Source organism: Desmodus rotundus, chromosome 10 (assembly GCF_022682495.2).
Source record: "Desmodus rotundus isolate HL8 chromosome 10, HLdesRot8A.1, whole genome shotgun sequence".
NCBI classification, from domain to species: Eukaryota; Metazoa; Chordata; class Mammalia; order Chiroptera; family Phyllostomidae; genus Desmodus; species Desmodus rotundus.
In genome coordinates, this window is record NC_071396.1 from 32,830,570 (window position 1) to 32,851,948 (window position 21,379).

The following is a 21,379-nucleotide window of genomic DNA, read 5'->3' on the forward strand; positions in this document are numbered from 1 at the left end:
AAATAACTTTCTATTTGACGAATTAGTTTCTTCTTGTACCAACAAACCACATTTTGTTTCTCAAATGCCATCAGATTTCTGAGGTCCTTTGCAACTCGAAGACTGTGTGATTTTGTGGTGATGGAGTAGCCTGAAGTTCTTGGTGTACATTGTCACAACCCCGATGCGGTTATTACCACAACCGATGTGATCCATCCATCCAACCAACCAACCATCTACCCATCCATCCATCCATCTATGTAAAACACTTGTTGAATACCCAGCAATGGCTCTTCTAGGCATTGGACACAGAGCACGCTAAACCTCACCTTCTGATGTCAAGTGGAGTGAAACAGAAGAGTAAATCATTTCAGTGTGTGTGGAGAGTGCACGTAAGTACCAGCACACAGGCGGTTTCCGGAGGGCGGAGACGGGAGGGTGGGTGGGCATTTTCCAGGACAGCCCCAGCCAACCACCCCATTTCGATCACTTTGCGATCGCCTCGAAGCTGCACAGCAGCGGTGAGTAACCTCAGCTTTCCGTAGCAACCTGAGTGCACCGCCCAGGTGCCTCTCTATTGGTCTCATGGAGCTTGACGGGCAGCTCTGCTGTGCAATCCCAGCTCTAAATCCTTGGCTCGCGCTTACTCGCGGGAGGGCTCGACGGCGTTCCTGCCCTCCCTCGGAGCCCGCCCATCCCCGAGCGGCTGGTGGCGCATGCGCGGGCGGACTCTGGTTGTGTGCAGGGGGAGCGCGGAGCTTCAGCAGCAGCTGCGGACGAGCTCCTGGGCTCCGCGGAGACCGCCGTTCTTGCTTCTTGCCTCCGCCGCCGCAGTCTCGAGCAGTCGCCGCCGGGTGAGCGGCCGCCTATTGTCTTCCTCTGCGGCGAAGGTGCGGAGCTGCTCCGAATCGGCCCGTGGGGGATCCCCGGGCGCCGCACGGTGAGAGTGCAACTTAGTTGGCGGAGTTGGGGGAAGTTTTGTGATTTGAGGAGGGGTCGTGGGGGGGGGAGCGCCAGCCCCTCCCCTGCAACCGCTGCTCGGGGCGGGGGAGGGGAAAAGGGACCGCGGGGGCGGGGAGGGGGCGCTGGAGCGGGCGGGCGGGGATGAATGGGCGGTGGCGGAGCGCCTCCGCCCCACCCCCCGGCTCTGCGGCCCCCTCCTCCCGCCGCGTCCCACCTCCCGCATTGTCTGCCTCTTGGCCACAGCGCGCGTTGCGGGCCGGCAGCCCAACTTCGGGGGCGTTCCACACATCCTTCCAGATCTGGACCCCTAACCCTACGTTTTCCCCGCGGCTTCACAGGGGTCAGGGAGCGTCGGCTGCCCCGTAAGTCCCTCTCGTTCGACCGAGTCCGCTTACAAGTGCTAGGGACGCGAAGAAGCAGCTCTCTGGGGCGGACGGTAAACCCGCCGGGCGGCGCCCGCCTTCGGAGGTCGCTTTTGGAGCCCGCTCTCGGGGGCGCGGCCGGGGATCCTTGCGGGTCGGAGACGTGCGGCCGAGAGGACCCCCCCCCCCCGCCCCGGGGCCGTGCAGCGGGTTCCACTGTATACCGACTTACAGTGCAGCCTTATTTTGAGACCACCCAAAACTTATTTTTTGTCGGTATGGCTTACGGACACTTCTTTTTCAAAGTCAGCGAGTATGTGAAGAGCTTAAAAACAATATGGGGAAAACCAAAATGTTTTTTCATCAGAAGAAACGATAGTTTTGGTTTTTTTTTTTAATTTTTGATTTTTGGAAATAGTTCTTAGCGCAAAATGGTTCCATCACATTTACCTTACTGTGAATTTAGGATTCACGGTGCGAGTTGGATTGTATTTCTGGTGTTCATTCTCAGCTTTTGCATTCAGTGAAGTTATTTTGAGAACCTATTGCCCCAGACATATAGAACTAAAAGAAAAAGCAATGTACCCCTTTTTAAAAAATTCCCCCTGCCCATTTATTTTCAGAAGAAGCAACTTACTCTGTTTTTCTAAAGCATTGGGTTGCCCAGATAAGGACAAATACTGTTTTTGAGCGACGATTTTCTTTTCGAGTTTGTGAAGGAGTTAGGATCAGCTGAGATAAATCACTGTTAACACTTCTTGTAGTCCTTCCTGGTCTCTTTGGGATTTGCAGACGGCATTAAGTACAAGCCTTGTTGTTAAGTTTTGAGTGCATGATTCTGCTGAATTTGGTTTATGTAGCTTATCATGTGAGAATAATTCTGTTTAAATCTCCAACTGGAACTGGCTTAAATGTCCATCAAATTCGTAGTGGAACAAAATGACCGGGATTGTTAGTATCAGTTGTTACATCCTTTTGCCATCTACTAAATTAAAGAGAGAGAGAGAGAGAGTTGGTTTACTTTTGATTTATTTCTCATGTTAAATGAGTAATGTAGGGAAATGTTCTGGGTTTTTCTGGTGGGTTGGCCTCATTTTGCTTTTAGAAAGCCAACTTTCTTCACCTGACAAAGCCAAAGAAAAATTATGTCCTTATGGCATAAGCATTGTACCTTTTCCCATAATGCTTGTATCAAGTATAATGCATATATCAACAAATAATAAGCATTGTACTTGTGAACTGGAGCAACAAGGTCACTTGTAGGAGTCACGATCCCTGCTTTTAAGGCTTTCCTGTTTGGTTGTGTGTGCCTTGTGCAGGGGAATTGTGGGGCATGAGGTTGACAGGGTTGGAAGGCGCTGTCAGGGAAGGACAAAATGTAAACACGCACTAGTACAACATAATGTGACAAGTAGGCCAGTTGCTTTCCTTCTCTGAACTGTGGTAGCATGCTGTACTTACCTTTGTTTTTAGGGTTTCTCACACTTCATTTATTTGCCTTAACTAATGGTAACGATATATGTAGTAGAAGTGAACTGCTCTAGTCTGATTCCATGAGGCTTATGATGGGCCTTACTATCTAACTTTGTACCCTCTTTGCCAGGAAGGAATCTTAGCACAGTACAGGTGTTCAGGATGTGTTTGAATTGGGTGAAGTGCTTTGTGCTTGCTAGTGGTAGTGCACATAGAACCACTAACTCTGGGGACTTCTCCAAAATGACAGTTCACTTGCCGGTCTCTGGTGGAATTTACTTTAAAAAGGTTTCTAACTTTTCTTTTTACTCTGTTAATTCTTGAAGAGCTGGGAGCTTTAGATAGTGAATTATGGATTTCAAAAGGTGGTTCTTATTTAGAAACTTTGGTGAAATGATTAAGACTGCTGGAGAACTTTATTTGTGTACTATGTGTTCCTCACAGTTTAGAAGAACAGACCTTCTTTGAAGGTAGGTAAATTTGAGCTCAAATCCCCATACTTCCACTGACTAGTGTAGCCTTGAGCAGGTCATTTAACTTCTCAGAGCTTGGCTTTTCTGTCATGGGAGGTGTAGTAGCTACTTTACATTGCTTTTAGGAATAAATGGATATGTGTGCCTAACATTAAGTAGGTGTCCATTACCTGGTCGCTGTAATGATAATTTTGATACATTTTATATGACTTAAAATGCATTTTTAAAAGTCTGATGCTTTGAGTGTAGGAGTTTAGCTATTTCACAAATAAGGAATCCTGAGAATTGAGTCTTAATTAAATGCAGTTTTTTAAAGGTGTTACTTGGACTCAGTGTTAATAGAAACAACTTTTGTTTTCTCAATCACCTGTTAGTCTTTGAGTGGGACTTGCAGACTGGCTTGGTTGGGTAGAACTCTGTGCATTATAGTATTTAGGAAATGGATTTTTTCCAACGTTTGTAATAGGATATCTCAGTTATTTAGACAGTGCCAGCTTTTCTTCTTATTTTACCGTAGTCTTGAAAAGTAATAGATATGGATTATGACTGCATTTCTCAAACTTGCTTAAGATAGAACTAGACTGAGGGTTAAAACTGGACTGAGGGTTAATGTAGTGTTGTCAGTACAGTTCAGAGACATGAACAAATCACTTACTTCCCCTTCAAGATAACATTTTTTGAAGGTGCCACCTTTTACGGAAGGAAGCAGCGATTTGAATGAGTCACACGAGCTCAGTTTAGAATATTCAGAAAACCAAATGGAAGCTATACATTCCAGAAATACTAACCTGCAGTGGATATTTTTGTATATTGAATCTCATCTTTCCATTAGTTTTCTTTCTTTTTTTTTTTTAAAGATTTTATTTAATTATTTTTAGAAAGAGGGGAAGGGAAGGAGAAAGAGAGGGAGAGAAACATCAATGTGTGGTTGCCTCTCGTGCACCCCCATTGGGGACCTGGCCCACAACCCAGGCATGTGCCCTGACTGGGAATCGAACTGGCGATCCTTTGGTTCTCAGCCTGCGCTCAATCCACTGAGCTACATTAGCCAGGGCCCATTAGTTTTCTTATAAAATAAGGATTTTATGTTTTATTTTGTATCTTATAAATAAGGATTTTTTTTAAACTTAAGGTTGTCCATTAGTTATTTTATAAAATAAGAATTTTAACTATGAAGGATTATAATAAGCTTTTCAAAATTATATTTGATCACACTCACAGATTCAGGAGAAAACATTCTTGACAAAGCTGGATGAACAGACTTGGATTTTTGATAGTCCCCTTTTTGAAAGTTAACATTTAAGCGCACCTGAGCAGACTTGGTTATCACTGATGGGGACAGGCCTCCCTTTGGAGGCAGCACTCCTTAGTCACTCACTGTCAGGCTGCCTCAACACTGTGCATGCAGAGATGAGGAAGCTGTTAGTGGAAGAAAGTTTGTTTCATTCCTATGTCCTCTCATTTATGGCCTCGTAGTCCAGATTGATTGGACATAGTAAGGAGAAGCTGATGGGGAAGGTGGATGTCGGTGTGTTTGTGTGATGTGGGTTTGGGGGGGTTGGTGAAGGAAAAGGTGTCAAGGATTTACGATTTATTTTACTCTATACGCTCTTCTATTAGAAATCAGCCCTTCTCAGTTTTGACTTCTGATTATATCATATGTCCATATTTGTCGATAGCCTCTACCACCCCAATGGCCAGTTATTCCTGAACAGTTAGGAATTAAAAAAGTATGTCACACTGTAATTTGTCTTTCAGACAACTAAAGATGTCAAGTTAGGGAAGAACACCTAGAAGTTATGTGAAGCATTGCACAGGACCCCAGGTGATTCTTGATGGTGGTGGTTACTGAAAACACATGATATGGAGCCGCACATCCAACTTCAGGTCCAAACTTTGCTGGCCATGTGTCCTTGAACAAGCCACTTCATCTTACTCAGACTTACTATCCTTAGTTATAAAATAAAGTGAATTTAATATTAATCTTGTCTGCTATGTGCTGCTGTTGCATAAATCAATTATACACATGGGATAAATCACTATACAAATAGTATGTTGTTCTGTAATTTTATTGGTTGGATACTGGTTTGGATAAAATTCAAATCCTAGTCTAAATGGGAAAAAAAATCAGCTAATTTTATTGGGTTTTCCTTATTAAAAAAGTAATTAAAAGATTATACAATTTCTATGGCTATCCTTCTTGCTTGGCTAAATTGATGCTTTTTACTTTTGGCTCCTTTCATATTTCCTTTTACAACATATTTTGTCATGAAGTGTTTTTTAGAAACTGTGAAGAAGTTTCAGTTCACAGTGCTTGCTGATAGACCCAAGTTACTGGGAAATCTCAGGAACTGACATTGGACGACAGTGCTTGAAGTCAGGCGAAAGAGACCGCAATAAACAGTGAGCAAAGCATGTCAGAATATTTCAGAAGAGTACGAAAGAAGATAGTGTAGTTGTGACTCTTTTGAAATTTCAGTTTCCTGATTGTTCATTGCTAGTACATACAAATAAGATTGAATTTTATGTGCCGACCTTGTGTCTTAAAGCCTTGCTAAACTCACTTTTCCAACAGTTCTAAAAGCCTTTTCATAGATTCTTTGGGAATTTGTACATAGATAATAATGTCTTTGACAAATTCAGGCGGTTTGATTTCTTCCTTTGCAGCCTCTATGCCTTTTCTTTCTTTTTTCCCCCCCCTTTATTGAACTGGCTAGGCCCTTCCTTATGATGTTGAATAGGAGTTTTGAGGGAGGACAGCCTTTCCTGATTAAGGGGAAAACATTTCAGTGTTTCACCAATAATACGATGTTATTTATAGTTTGTTTGCTTGTATTTGTAGACGTCCTTTATTAATTTGAGGAAGTTCTGTTCTATTTCTAGTTCGTTGAGAGTTTTCATCATGAATGGTTATTCAGTGTTGCCATGGCTTTTCTACATCTATTGAGATGATCGTGCGTTTTTTTTCTTTTTTACTCTGTTGACATGGTGAGTTACACTAAGTTTTGGATGCTGAAGTAGCCTGGCTTTCTTGTGATCATCCTCAGTTGGCCATGATAGAGTCTTTATATGTTGTTGGATTTAATTTGCTACTGAATCTTTTTTATTTTTTCCATTTGTCTCCTATGGAGGTTCATTTAAAAAACAATTCGATGATATGTATAATACTCATCAGATTTGTTAAAGTCCTTGTCGGTTAACCCCATTATTTCTATTTCATGGATGATTTTTCTCTCATTATGGGTTACATTTTCTTTCTTCTTTGCGTGTCTGGTGATTTCTCGTTGGATTCTGGAAATGATGACTTTTAAGTTCATTGTGAGATTTTGCATTCTTTTAAAGCAGGGTTTCTCAACTTTGGTCTTACTGACGTTTTGGGCCAGATCATTCTCTGTTGTGGGGTGCTGTCCTCTGTACTGTAGGATGTGTAGCAGCATCCCTCTACCCAGTAGATGCCAGTAGTACCACCCGAGGTTGTGACAACCCAAAATGACGACAGATAATGCTAGATATCCTGGAGGAGGGAGGGGGGAGCAAAATCATCCCTGATATGAACTACAACCATTGCTTTAAAGAGTATTGGATTTTGTATTGACAGGTTTTTCACTTGATACTTCTGAGGCTTATTTAAAAAAATTTTTTTTTAAGCCACATATGGCTGTTTATTTCATACAGGGTCTGAGGCTTAGTTTTAAACTTTTCCAGATTGGCCTAGAGTAGCTTGTAGTCTAAGTTTGTTTCACCCCATTACTAAGGGCATGAAAGCCTCCTTAGTTTCATTGAAGAACTGGATGTTCTCTGCTCTGACTGGTCAGAATATGAATGTCCCCCAGCCCCATGGGAGCTCTGAGATTGTTTAGCTTACAGTTCTTGGGTCATTCTTTGCCTGCCCTCAGAGATTTTTTACAGTATGTGTGCATGACTTCCTAGTCACTGACTCAAGGAGGCCTCTGTGCTGATTTCTGGAGCTCCTTCATGCAGCTCTCTACTTGCTGGTACCCTGCAGTTTTTAGATTCCTCTGCCTTCCCAAACTCTTACGTCTGATTCTCAATTCTACTACACTGCCCTGTGCTCATGGAATCCTCATTGTACAGAGGTCCCGTATGTGCCTCCAGGCTGAGAAAGCTGGTGTAGTCGTGGGGCTCCTCTCATCTGTTCCCCTCTATTCGGGTTTGCGGTCCTGTTCTGCTGGTTGCCTAGTGTCTACAAGATGTTGCCTCATATATTTTATCCATTTCCCTAGTTGTTGCAGGGAGGGGTGTGGTTGGAAACTGAAGTCCCAATAAAGCATACTTTACTGGCAGTGCTGAATGTCTTGTTACAGGATTCATTAAATCTTTGGGGGATAAACATCAAAGTAACATTTGTTAAATGTCTGCTGTCTGTAGCTCAGCCCCTTATTCTCTGGGGATTACCAAAAAGGTAGCTACTTCCAGTTGGAGAGATACATACATAGTACATACATATGATTAATCAAAGATACGAAATGGTCTGATGGTGAACAGAAAGAAAGATCACTGTGGTCTAATATTTTCATATAGAAATGATTTTTTTTTTAGATTTTTATTTCTTAGCACATATGTATAATTCCATTTTAAGGCACAAAATGTGATTGGGCAGAGTATTGGCTTTTTCAGATGCATTTGGTGACATTTTGCTCTGTGGCTTTTGATAAGTTCTTTGCCTCTGAAGTTCAGTTTTCTCTTTTGTAAAATGGACATATGACATTTGTTATATGTAGGGTTGCTTGTAACTTTAGTCAATACATATTTGGGTGCCCTTTGTACATTGGGTACTGTCCTAGATGCTGGGGATTCATTCAGTGACAAATAAGAGGTCCTTGCTGCCATCAAAGAACTGCCATTCCAGCCAGGGAAGCAGAAAATAAACAATTGAACAAAGAGTTTCTGTGATGTCTGGTGGTGATAATTTGAGGAAGAATAAGAAGAGTATTTATTAGCAGGAATTGGGGAGGGGTTCAGACAAAGCATTTCGGAGGAGATAGAATTGAGCAGAGATCTGAAGGAAGTGGAGGGGCAAGCCACTTGAAGATACCTGGATGTTCTGAGAAGGAACACCTAGTCCAAAGGCCTTCAGGAGAGAGTATGAACGGGGAGGCTAGTGTGACTGGGATGCGTTGAGAAAGGAGAACTGAAGGAGATAATGTAGTGTGTGTAGGCAGAAGCCAGTCCAACAGGTTGTTAAGTATGATGGGAAGCACTGAAGGGTTTGAGCAAGGAGTGATTTAGGTGTTAAAAGTTTCACTGGGAGCATAGAGAGCAGGAGTGGAAACAGGGAGATTAGTCCAGAGTTTTGCAGTAGTGGCCCCATCTGGAGAAGATGGTGGCATTGCGGGGAAATACTTTGTTACCTTTTATAAGCTGGAAGACAATGTTTTTTTAACCTCTTTGGATACTTTGTGCACAGAGTGTCTGGGCTCAGAATAACACCCAGAAACTCTGGATGTGAGCTTGCAGTTTAGGAGTTACGCAGGAAAAAAATGAGGCAACAAGGGGAGAAGTAGGGTTCTCACTGTGTATTTGGTCACATGAAGCCTTTGGGGCCTGGCCGAGATTCTCTCTCTGTTTGAGGATTAAGGATGTATATGGGTCAGCGGACAGGAATGACCTAAGCTTTTGCCTGGGCCCTCCTGCCGAAATGGTGCTGTGTGTATGCTGAGAGCACAGGATAGTGTGAATTTAAAAGGCTTTCCCAGTCCTGATGGACCTTTTGAGGCAGGCTCTTTCCTGAGAGGTATTTTCTAAAACGCAGAGTCACTAAGCGGAAGAAGAAACTCTTGCTGGGTGCCCACCTGCATGTTGTGTGTTCATTTACGTTACCTTAATTCCTTACAATAACCCTGTAAAATATCCCCCCCATTTTTGATGAGAAAACTGGGGTTCAGAGATTTTAGTTTGCTTCGCTCAGGTCAGTCAACTGTAATTTTCATCCAAGACTTTGTGACTCTCAACATAGTCTAGTTCTATTGTATATGCCTTAAGTCACGTCCCCCCCCCCATATAATTATATCCAGAACAGCCAGTTTAAAACTCCAGCTTTTTATTGTTGTAAATAGAAAATCATTGTGGTTTGCCCTTAAAATTTTCCTAGAATTCTTAAAAACCTGCAGGCCTTTTCTGTTTGTCCCTTGAAAGTAGCAGAAACTTGCCAGGATAGAATTGTATTTCCCATGAGGAGCTTTGTAGATCGACATTAATAATTAACATTGACACACTCTTTCACATCTTCAAAGTGTTTTTGCAAACAGTTAATTAGTTCATGTTTAACCTATTTTGGAAGTTGAAAAACCAGTTTTTTAAGGTTCATTTTAGCAGTACTGAAGTGTTAGGGGGATAAGGAGTGAGAAAAATGCAGATACACACCATGCAATATTAAGTATCTTTTTTCAGTCTCCAGCTTTGTGCCCAACCTAGCTTATTACATCGAGCGTTTTTTAGGGGGCGGGGTGTGTACATTTGCTTAATGCTAAGGGGATGGAATCGCGTGGACTGAAAGACAGACATAGGGTTCAGGGTAACTGGGGAAAGACTTGGGCGATTCAGTGGACTGTACTGCAGCTTTCTTTTCTGAGGCCCCGTCAGTGTGAATTGTCCTTCATTAATTCCTGTGGGGGTTTGGAGGGTCAGGAAGTGATTGGCTCAGACTCTTGGCAAATGAACAGAGTTTGTTACACATGCTAATTTCTGGGAAAACATTCTTTTCTTTTTCATTCCTGGTTTAGGAGATAATAACTGTAACTGAATACTTTGCTAGTTTCCTCACCATCACTTCTCACCTGATGCCATCTCCTCTCCCCTTCACCCTCAGTAAATGGCTTTGACTTGGCAAGGTTGTGTAGCTGGAAAAGGATTTGGGTAGGTGACACTGGTCCCAGTTCAGCTGTGTGGCCTTGAGCAGGTGACTGCTTCTCCTCTGCCCTTGAGTTCTTTTGTTCTGTGAAATAATGTGTTAATGATTCACTTTTCATTGCATCCCAGAAGGGTGGCTGCAGGAGGATATAAAACCTATGATCTTGGACATGAAATGGGACAGAGGAAGTTTTCACATGAGTGAGGATTCCTCAAAGTTGCATGGACTTCTTCCTTCCTGCTTTGGAATAATTGATTTATTTTCTTGCTATTGTTGCCAACCACATTGCTATGCTTTAAACATCTTTCTTTCCTAATACAGAGCAGTAAATAGAACCATTTAATAAATACTGAGTCTGGGTGACTTCCCGAGAGACAGGACATGCAGGTTCCTTTTTATCATTGTGTGTAGCCCGGCCATTCAGAGGAACCTGCTCATAAATCTTGGTCTGACTGACCTTCCAGAGAAATCTTAGTAAGTGATGGCAGAAAGGAGAAGAATTCTCAGACCTTGGCATGTATACTTAATTAAGTCTTTATTATGAATGGGGATCTGCTCTTTTAATGGGTCCAGCTAGGAATGGCCCTGAACTTTTTTTCCCTTTATCAAGTCTTTTTTTCCCCCCCTTTTCCCTTTCCTTCACTTCTTGAAAATCTGAAAACTTAAAAGTGTGATGAGATGGCTTTTGAACCTTTTTGTAATATTAAATACACCCAGTTTTCAGCTTTTAATCCTTTTCTATCAAGATTTATGGTAACTTGAATGATTGTTTTACAGCTGACCTTGAATAATGCTATATGTGAACTATGAATAATTGATAATGACTTTCTGAAATGTTTAAAACCACCCTTTTATGCTAAAGGTTGTCTATGGGGGACATTTATTTACTTTTGATAAAGAAGACTTTTTTTTTTGCCAGGGTAAATTATGTATATAAATTAGACACGATAGAAGTTTTCTTTTGAAAACACTCAGTTGTTTATGGCCGTTATCATAAACTACAGGAATAAATGTATTTTTAACTTGAATTTATTGTGGTTACATTGGTTAATAAAATTATATAGATTTAAGGGGTACATTCTATAAAGCATTACCTGTACATTGTATTGTGTGCTCACCACCCTGGGCCACATCTCCCTCCATCACCATTTGTCCCCCCTGTACCATCTCCTGCCTCTCCCCCACCTCCATTTCCCTCTGGAATCACCATAGTGACCATACTCTTGTCTAGCTACTTACGAGGGTTTTGTTTTGTTTTTCCTTAATCTCCTTTAAGTGGATTCTTTAGAGATATTATGCCAACAACTAGGATGAGAGATTGTTTTTCCTATATAAGTTAGGTGTCTTGGGTCGTACTGTTCTTAGTCATCTCGTTAATTTTTTCATATTTTCTTTCCCCACTGTCATTTCCTCCCATCCACTTAACTCAGTGGGATTCATTTGTCACCTTGCTCACGGACTAGATGGGATAAGGTATACTGTATGTCTGCATTTTCTCCTGGATCAGTGATTGCCAACCCGTGCGCCGCAAGAATGTTTAAAACATGCAATACCTGACTGTTGAGTCAGGGCACTGACCTCTTTCCCTTAGATTGTCAAATAAAAAAAACGACAACAGCCAACACAATCCATCTGGTGTGAAGGAATCTAAATTATACCTATGGTTTTGTCAGATTGGCAAAAATATGGTTTTTGGTGTGCCACAGAATTTTAGTTACGAGTTTGTGTGCCATGAGATGAAAAAGGTTGAAAAAAGCTGTCCTACCTTATAAATTCCTGGAGGGCAGATTTGATCTGCTTTTGTGGCTGTGTTCCCAGCGCCTGGCATTGTGCATAGTATGTTGTTAGTTGCTACTTGGGAAATACTTGGATTGATGTATGGCAGCATGAACTTGTGACAAAACTATGTGTAATTAATAGTATATGCATATTATTAGACTGTTAAAGTCAATCCTATTGAGAGTAAACAGATTTTAGTTTTTTTCTTCTAGAATCAGTTGTAGTTTGATTCTGGTGACTGAAATCATCCCTTTTGGGGAAGAGATTCCCATGTTAAATGGAAGATTGACCACTGTGGACCGAGTCTGGTGGTAAAATCTCTATAGCTCTTGCTGGTTTTTGTGCTTGGTAATGTAGGTGCCTGTCACTTTACATGTTAACCTGTTCAGCACCTTCATCACCGGCGTATAGGTGATTAACGTGAGAATGAAGGTGTGGCTTGTCTAATTAAAAAAAATGTTTTATAATTTAAAACTTGCTCAAAATATAGCAATAGAATTGATCCCTATGTACCCATTACCCATATTGTAGAGAATCAGTAAGATTTTGTCATTCTCTGCAAGTCATTTTTTAAAAATAATAGTTTTATTGAGATATAATTCATATGTGATAAAATTTACCCGTTTCACTTTTTTTTTAATCCCATTTTAAGTGCCCTGACTGGGGATTGAACCTACAATCTTGGCATGCTGGGGACAACACTCCAACTAACTGAACTATCTGGCTGGAGCTATTCCTACTTCACTTTACTATATTTATATTTACTCTGGTTGTCTTGAAAGTCACTACCAACTATTATCTTCTCGATAGTGATTTTAACATGGCATTTTTACTCCAGTATAAAATACTGTAAACCAGGAAATGTCTGTAAGTCATGGCCTGCTGTGTTTCCAGTGTACGAATCAGACAACCGTAACTCGGAGCAAATGAGTGCTGAGTAGTCTTTTTTTCTTTTAACAGAATCATTACAGGAATAGGACCATAAACCTCATATTAAGCACTTTCATATGAAATTTGAGGTTTCTGTCAAATCAGACATGGAAAATTAAACAAAGCTGCACAAATTACTGATCTCTGCAATTTTTGAGTTCTCCTGTAAGTTTAGGCTTTTTGTGTTTTTTTTACATGACTTTTTCTCTTAAATACTACTATAAGAATGTTAAGATTTATGAAACATTATGTTTGGTTTCATGTCAGTAGATTTTTTTCTACTGAATTTAGTGATAGAATTTAGTGATTTCTTTTTTCCCCACTGAGGATCTGTTTTTCTTCTTCAAATGCATTCCCGTTTATTTTGATTTTGGTGAAGGAAATACCTTCAGGTAATTGAATACCTTTATAAATTTTGCATTTCCTTAATAATTCATTTGGCAATGTATATAAAAAGTGTTGCTTCCTAATTCAGATCATCATCTTAAAAGCCTTCATGGGAAGCCCCAAGAACAATTGACGCATTGTTTTTCATGGCCCTGCTTGTATATATCAGGTCCTAAGCTCATGGATTCTCTGAAATACCACACTTTTTTTCGCCCTCTCTGTGGTAAAGTACTATTTTGGCTGCTTTGCCAAAAGTGCCTGTGGCAGTCTAAAGAGTACCACTTTAATAGTGAGCTCACCAGGATGTGTGCCCGTAAATGGAGAGTGTTCTGTCCTGAGTCCCAACGAAAGTAATGGTTCATCTGAGTGATAGCCTCAGGACCCAAAGACTAAAGGAAATTCGGAGGGAATGTTACCACTGTTCTCTCCCTTCAGCCCCGAGCTGATGCCTGTTGAAATCTACAGGGACAAGTTCACGGATATAATAGCTGTCATTTATTGGGGACATTTGTTGAACTCTGTGTTTTACATTGATCAATTTTCACCTCTGCAAGGTGTTTTTATGATTTTGCCAGAAAAGGAAATTGAGGCGCAAGGAACTGAATGAATTAACTTTAGGTTTCATCCAGCAAACATGCAGTGAAGGCCTGCTGTGTGTCCTGCACACTGGTGGGTGTCAGGGATGGACACAAGTAAGACATGGCCACTGCCCTTGAAGCGCTGAGGATTTTGATTTTGATTAATAGGATAGTGACCATAATAATAGGAATAATTGCCATCAAATTACTGCTTTCTGTGTGCTAAGCTTAGTACTATGTGCTCTCTATGCACTTAATTTCATTTTAATCCCCACAAAACTCCTTAAGAAGTGGGGTCTGTTACTATCCCTACCTTACGGATGAGGAGACTGGGACTCGTGGAGGCTAGCTAACTTACTCAGGTCCCACAGTATGTGGCAGGACTGCAATTTGAACGTGAGTCTAACTGTGGGGCCCAAGCTCTTTTTTCTTTTTCTTTTTTTTTTTCATGTATCAAGAACATTTCTAGCAACAGCTGAAAGAAATCACTGTGTGAAGGGACATCCATTGTGAGTTGTTTGGCAGAACTTCATGTAACTTTGAGTTTGCCAGTAGATTTATTTATTTTTATGGTTAACTTTCTACTGTATAATCTCTTATTCTAGAAGTCATCACGTAGTTTTCATGAAAGACATTTTTTTGGTCATATTTTTATTAGCAGTAGTGTACAGTGAGTCCCTCTAGAAATTCAGTAATTACCCATATACCCCCAAAAAGTGCACATAAGAATAAATGACACTACCTAAACGTTTGGGGGTACAATTTTGGATTTTTATTTCCCTACATGAAAATTTTAGAGGGGTGTGTGTATATTTTATATATATATAAAAATATATATATATGCCATCATATTCTATATAATTTTGAGTCTGAAATTATAAAACATTTCATGACTATCCATTTATATGCTATCATGTAACCTACATAATTATTTTAATAGCTATAGAGTATTTCATTTTATGGTTTTGGAATCATTTCACTAGTTTTCCTCTTTTTGAATATTAGGTTGTACTTTCTTTCTTTCCCTCCCACCCTCCCTCCCTCTTTCCCTTTTTTCTTTTTGTTGTAATGAACATTGCTGTGATGAACAACTGTATACATAATCTTTTTTTCCTGGTTTACCTCTTACAGAAATGGAATCGCTAGGGTAAAGGCTGTACCTTTCAGTAGCTTTTAATAGATACTGTCGAGTTGCTACAGAAAGCTTATATTCTTTACTCTCCCAGTGGTGGAATATGAGTGCCTATTTACTATTTCTCCATACCTTTAGGAAGTTTTTAAAAATTTAAAAGGAAGTTTTAAATGCCATACTGGAATTACTGGTAGAGTTGATGGAGTACTGGCCACCAATTACAAATGAAAGAACTCTGTATTTCTAAAAGAATATGAAGAAACTCATGAAATGAAGTCATTACTCTTTTTTAAAAAATATTTTATTTATTGATTTTTAGACAGAGGGGAGGGGAGGGAGAAGGAGAGGGAGAGAAACATCCATTTGTAAGAAATATATCAGTCTGTTGCCTCTTGAATGCCCCTAACTGGGAACCTATCCTACAACCCAGGCATGTTCCCTGACTGGGAGTCGAACCTGTGGCCTTTTGGTTCACAGGCTGGCACTCAATCCACTGAGCCACACAAGCCAGGGCCAAAGTCACTACTCTTAACCACTGAGAGTTTAGATTCTAAGACCCGTTCTTAATGTTAAAAGGCACATGGAGGAAACTTGCAAATAAAGAGATTTTTTTTGATCTACTCCTTGTCAGTCCACATTTACTCCAGCAATAGGGAAGTGTTTGAGGTGAGATTTATAGCGAGAAGGTTTCCTTCTACACAGGGTGCTCCATGAGAGATGATCTGTGGCCATTCTCTTGCACATCCAAGTGCATATGAGAAGCTTTTAAAATTAATGCCACATTTAATTTAGTTATGAACATGCATAATCCATATATGTTCCCCAAATCACAGTCATGTGTTGACATTATGGTTTGAATAATCAAGAGAACAAGCAAATTAAACATTGGACTGAACTCTTGACTTGTCAGTGTTAATACAGCCAAGCATTTTTCCGTGAGACCAGGATGAGGTCATTGGTATTAGCTGTGATAGCAATGATTTTCAGTCAGGCTGTGTTTGCCAAGACTGTCTGTACAGTAGGTAGGAAGAGTCAGTTGCATAGCAAATTTTAAGTCAGACACTGTAGTGTCTCTGTTCTGCTGGGCATTGTTAAGAGTATTATCTTGCAGATCTTGAGCCTGTTCCTGGTTAGAGAAAGAGCTGGTTTAGCACATAAATTGTATCACTAGTAGTAGAAGAAATGATTTATGACGACTATAATAATGTTGCCCTGGACCAGGTAGGTAGTTATTCAATTGCGAGAGGACTTTGTGATCCTCTTGGAATGTCCCAGTTTTTTATGCACTGTGCCTGATTCTTGAACTGTTCAGGTTTCGTTGATTTGTCTGGGTGTTACTTTGGTGAGGTAGGAACACTCTGTGTGGATTTTTGAGAACATCCTCTCTGGATGGCCCAAAGGACCTCTGTTTTGGAAATGAGACCTCTGATTTTTTGCGGGGGCGTGGGGGGGGGAGGGCAGTCGTCAGGTGAGCGCTTTTATTTACTTTTTTTCTGTTACAGCCGCATTATTTGGACTTGAACTTCAGAAGTGAGCCATCCTGCTTTCTCATTTTTTCTTCCCTCTGGTAACTTGAGCTATGATCTGCTTGCCAAAGAAGCTATTCATTTTTATCCCAATATTTTCTTGAGAAACTGCCCTTTTGGAGATACAGAAAATGTAGTAATAACATTTTTAGCAGGTCAGGCAAGAAATAGTATTTCAGCATCTAACATTTCAGAGAACTTTTCTCTGTGAGTGTCATTACTCTCTCTTTCTGGTCTTATGGATCTGGGCACAAGCATCATAGGCTTGGAAAATCGGTGTTAGGAGTCCAATGTTTCCCTGCAGTTGTTCTGAGACACATTTGACAAGACTAATGGGGAGCAAAGTAGTAAGAGAATGAATAATGTGAGAGTAATAAGAGAATAATAAGAAAGTGAGGATGCCAGATTAAACTGGAGAGTTGAAACTCACTGACTATGTTAAAGATGATAAGGGTAAGTTCTGATGAAAAGCATTTTGTCGCCTAGGAGAGACTTGGTTGTTGGTGGTCAGACATGGGATTAGGATTCAGTCGGTTTGGGTTCTAGACTTAGTTTGATACTAATGACCTTGGGCAAGTCACTCAGACTCCCTTCACCCCCAAATTCTTCCATTAAAAGTAAAGTGCATCTACTTTTGTTTATTTGTTTTGCTTTAGCCCCCCCCCCCCCCCCCCCCGCAAAGGTATTCTCAAGCCCTGGGGTTCATTAGAAGTACATTAGGGTGCAAAATGGGGTTGGGGAGGGCATGAGGAAGAGACCAACTTGTCCCCAACAGAGAAGCTCCACTTTTTTCTGTTTTACTTTTGTGGGTTTCCTGTAATTTTCTTTGACGCAAGTCCCGTGGCCAGAAATCAGTTTGGAAACATGTAGACCAAAACATCTTGAAATTGTCTTTTGATGCTAAGATTTGGTGTTAATGAATACCCACCCATTGTCATTGTTTCCGGTATAATTCTCTCAGGGTTAGGGAAGTACTGACTCAGTTGCAAAGTGACTGTGCAGTACAATGGGTGATTGTGGTGGTTGACTCCTTGGGTGTGTCCTGATGTCAACTGCCTATGAGCCATTTCTCAGCTAAACTATTAGAAATTAAAGTGCTTTTTATGTCTCCTAATAAAAAGGTAAAGAAAATTATATTCCTTGCTTATCAAAACATTTATACTACCTGCTACTTTTTTTGAGCATCTGTCTGCCTGGGAGTGTTTTAGATATATTGTTGCACTTAACTCTGGGATGGTCTTGGGAAGAAGCTGGAGTTCACTGTGCTGTAGGTGAGGAAAGGGAAGCAGCTTCTTGTTTTTGGCCACAATCTGTTCTAGAGTTCATCTTGTCATGCAGAAAACATCACCTGCTTACTGTATGCCAGTAATCTTCATTTTTTAGTTCAGTAATCTTCATTATGTGTATTTTGGTGAAATACACATAATGAAATTTACCAACCACCTGAATCATTTTTAAGTGTACAGGTCAGTGGTATCAAGCACACTCCCTATTGTTGTGTGGCCATCACCATCATCCAGCCTCAGAACTGAAGCTCTGTACCCATTAAACAGTATTTGCCCCCAGCCCCAGCCCCAGGCAACCACCATTCTATAAGTACTTTCTTTCTCTAAGAATCTGGCTCTTCTAGGCACCTTGTATAAGTGCAGTAATACAGTATTTTGAGAGTGGCTTATTTCATTTAGTATAATGTCCTCAAGGTTCATCAGTGCATCAGAATATCCTTCCCTGTTAAGATGCATAGTATTACACTATGTGCATGCAAGGCCTGTCCAGAAGGTATCCAGCCATGTAATATGAAAAATAGACACATTTATTGAAGAAGATATAAGATACAAGAAATATTGTACATAGGACAATGATGCCTCAGTCCCCTTCAAAGTAAGTACCTTGGGACCTCACACAATTCTCCCAGTCGCCATCAGCTGCCCCATCCTATTTTCCTGAATTGCATTGATGAAATCTCTTCCCTTTCAAAGGTGATTTTAGTTTTGGGAAAAGCCAGAAGCCAAATCTGGGCTGTAGGGGGGCTGAGTCCCCTGGTGACTTGATGTTTCACCAAAAAACTCTGCACGAGAGATGTGATGCATGAGTGGGCATGCTGTTGTGATAAAGCTGCCAGTCACCAGTTGCCCATAGCTGTGGCCTTCTGAGTTATCCGAATAGTTTCTGCAGAGGAATGTTCAAGCTTAACACAAAATTTGATGCAAATTCATTGCTCTGCTCACTCAATGGCATCTACTACCCCCACTGACTAGTACAGTGAAGTTGTCCTTGTTCACACATGAGCATTCCAGTCGCCTCTCCTCGGCTGCCAGGTTACATTGATTCTACACAAACCGTTCTCGTTATATTAACAATGGCTGGAGTTTTTCCAGACAGACCTCATACAACACATTTTGTTTATTCATTCATCCTTGGATGGAGACTTAAATTACTTTACCCGTCAGCTGTTGTGAATAATGCTGCTATGAACATGGGTTTGCAATATCTCTTCAAGTCCCTTCTTTCAATCCTTTGGATTCTGTTCAGCAAACAGTTGAAACAGTGTAACATGGGCGAGGTCCTGCAGGAGCCAGTGACTGTGGGGTCATACAGTAATTCTGTTTTTAATTTTTTGAGGAACCACCGTATTGTTTTTTAGAGTGGCTACACCATTTTACATTCCCATCAGCAGTGCGCAAGAGTCCCAGTTTCTGCACATCCTCTCCAATAGTTGTGATTTTTTAAAATAGTCGTCATCCTAATGGTTGCGAGGTGGTATCTGGTTGTGATTTTGATTTACATTTCTCTAATGATTAGTGATGCTGAGCACCTTTTCATGTGTTTATTGGCCATTTGTATAACTTCTTTAGAAGAGTGCCTGTTCAGCTTCTTTGCCTGTTTTAATTGTGGTGTTTGTACTTTTGTTGAGTTGAAGGTGAGCAGAACTTCAGAACAGGCCCTTACTGGGAGTCTATAGGCTTAATATCTCATAGATTAATTAATAGTAGGTAATGTAGCATAAATGTAGCTCAGGGTTGGGGAGATTTCTAGGATGGTTTTAGGTCAGAGGCCACTGCTTGCATTAGTTACCCTTCTTGATTTCATTCAGGGATGCAGAACCCTTAGATCACCTGAAAGTGTTGTTTTGGATCAGGAAGACGTTTTCCCATTGGGAGAAAAGGAAATGGGAATGGCGTTGAAGTCACGTGGAAGTGTCTAGCACTGTCTGATCCCAGGCTCTCGGGTTATTCTGCCCAGCGCGGCAGGCGACCTAGAAGAAAGCAAGTGTGTGAGCTCCGGCTGAGAAAAGGGGCAGCCCGTGGTCCCGGCATCTTGCCCAGGAACGCGAGTTGCCACAGTTTCATCCCTGGGTGGTGAGAATAGCAGTGTGTTGTCAGGCCCTCTCGTTGGGAATCTTCCGCGGAGCACGTCGCGTTCTGCTTGGTGCTTTGCTGACCCGGAGGACCTCGCAAGTGTTTGTATTTTCAGTGTCCCACATGCTTAAGCAACTTGACCTTCTACTGCTAAGATAGTTTAACATTGTCTTTGTAAACTTGTTTTGAAATTATATGCATACTTTTATTTACATTACATATTATACCTGCTTACTAAAGAGTGTATATATATTTTTTATTATACTTAATTATAATCATTAAACTCATTATTTTCTCTTCCATTTTTACCACCTCAATGGACATGGATATACGAGTACCTGTTTTAGCCCAAAAAGCAGGGAAGGGATGTGTAATTCTTTTATATTTTGGTCTTGATTAGCTTAAGCTTTATTCCCAGATTTCTCTCTGACTTGCGCACTGTGCCGGCAAAACCAGTCTTCCTTTCGCTCAGCGCAGCTGCGGCTGCTGTATAATTGGAACTTGCCTTTCAGATTTGTATTATGTAAATAGACTTTGACAGGGAGCATATTTAAACCGTTGTAAAGTTGCCTTTGCTTTCTCAAACTGTATTTTGTGGTAGAATTGGATTGCTAATTGTGTGAAGGAGCTTTAAAACGAGGGGAAAACAAAAATGAGAACTTACAAATAGTTGCACAGTAAAAATATAGAAGAGGAACATGATCATTTTGCTTTCTGTTTCTCTGAAACAGTCAATAGCTTTTATTCTGATGGGAATTAACCAAAAAGATACCCCTACATAAGTAGAAATGCAGTGGGATACAGACGGTGATGTACAGAATGACATCACGAAGTAGACTTAATACAAATGTTACAGGTATAGAGTTTTCTTTTATCGAGCAATTTGTAAAGAAAGAGAGCTCCAAAATTGGATAAACAAGTTGGTGGACTACATGTTTTGTTAATTGCGACATCAGAATGCCTTCTTTCCATGTGGATCCATTTCCAAGATGAATGGTTAATTTGTTCTTGGTTTTTTTTTTTCAATGCCTGTCTTTGAGCAAACGGCAAATTGAAAAGATGTCCTCACTCTGAGACTGTTGGCGTCTGCTCGAGACTTTTCCTTCTTTCAGTCTTGCCTTTGTGTTGGGGAAGTGTATGACTGGATGTGATGAAAATGGTCTGGGAGGACGGTCAGTGTTCCCTTTTCTGAAGTCCATTCTGCGCGTGTGTCATGGGAAACGGCAGCCTCATGCTGGGGGAAACCCTGGAATCTCAGAGTGCGATAGGAGGCGCTGCATAGGTTTTTCGGTTCTCTTGGGTTGGAGTGTTTGTTAGTTAGATTTTACTTTCAATTTTGGGCTGGTGGTCAGGTTACTCTAGAAACTTGTTAATTTTCCTTTGGCTATAGTCTGCTGAGATTTCACAGAGAAGTGACTTTTTAAAGTGAGACATAAGTGTATTGATTATTAGCGGCTAAGAAGTGACAGGAGGTTCAGTGCTGTGGTTCAGCATGTGTAGAAACTTTTCCTGAGCTTGCTTACAATTCGCGGGTCAAGGCAGATTTGTAAACAGAAAAATGTTGTCA

General features: G+C 40.9%; 1 protein-coding gene across 10 annotated transcripts in view; it reads left to right on the forward strand.

The window, feature by feature from the left end:
• Positions 1-696: 696 nt before the first annotated feature.
• AKAP13 (A-kinase anchoring protein 13) overlaps positions 697-21,379 on the forward strand; it is a 230,064-nt gene continuing 209,381 nt past the window's right edge. For 9 of the 10 annotated variants that reach the window (XM_045196387.2, XM_024561921.3, XM_024561924.3 and 6 more), the window contains exon 1: positions 697-919. The gene's annotated coding sequence lies outside the window, so the exon portion shown is untranslated. Of the gene's footprint in view, positions 920-1,122; positions 1,305-21,379 lie in introns of those variants that run through there. The other variant, XM_045196388.2, reaches the window with a different exon arrangement.